Genomic DNA, 678 nt, shown 5'->3' with positions numbered 1-678 from the left:
GTCCCCGGTGCAGAGCCCAGCCAGCCCTCAGCTCTGCTCTCAAGGAGCCGGGAAGTCAGCAGTGCCATGGGCAGGGCGGCTGCGCAGAGGGCCGGTGTCCGGGTGCACAAGGGTGCCGAGTGCGGTGCCAGTCCTTCCCCTTCCCTTTTCTTCCACTTTTCCTCTCTTGCTTTGTCCCTCTGGTCAAATTTAAATAAAGTTAAATAATTCTTAAAAAAATACACACAGGCAGAAGGAGCAAAACAGGCCACTAGCGATCTGTCCCACATAGAATAACCAGGGGCCTTAAACTGTCCGACTGGGCCACAGCCAACTACTTCAGAGCGCAGTCCCTCCCCTCGGTGCCCGAGACTTACTTCCGGCCCCACAGGCCCCAGGCTGCCTCTCACTAGGGCTGGCCACACTGCCCAGGGGGAAGCCCCCAGTCCTAACTCCTGCAGGCCTACTGCGGCAAGCCCGCACACAGGAGCGCCCAGTGACCCTCGGCCGGCCTTGGCCGCAGGAAGTACAAATCTCTGTGCACAGAAAAGACAGAACAGGACTTGTTTCCGGGCGATCCGGAGGTGCCCTGGATCCCAGCACCAGTCAGCCCAGGGCTGGAAAACGCTACCCCATAGCCTAGCCTCTGCCGGCCCCAGGCTGCAAGCAACTTCACCCACTAGCACAGATCGGCCCCAG

At 60.0% G+C, this 678-nt stretch overlaps 1 protein-coding gene across 1 annotated transcript in view; it reads right to left on the bottom strand.

The window, feature by feature from the left end:
* LOC102487641 (ATP-binding cassette sub-family A member 17-like) overlaps nt 1-678 on the bottom strand; it is a 105,360-nt gene that overhangs the window by 24,849 nt on the left and 79,833 nt on the right.

Source organism: Tupaia chinensis, unplaced genomic scaffold (genome assembly GCF_000334495.1).
Source record: "Tupaia chinensis unplaced genomic scaffold, TupChi_1.0 Scaffold000178_1, whole genome shotgun sequence".
In the NCBI taxonomy this organism is placed as follows: domain Eukaryota; kingdom Metazoa; phylum Chordata; class Mammalia; order Scandentia; family Tupaiidae; genus Tupaia; species Tupaia belangeri.
Note: the sequence above shows the minus strand (reverse complement) of the source record. Positions and strands in the feature narration are given on the sequence as shown.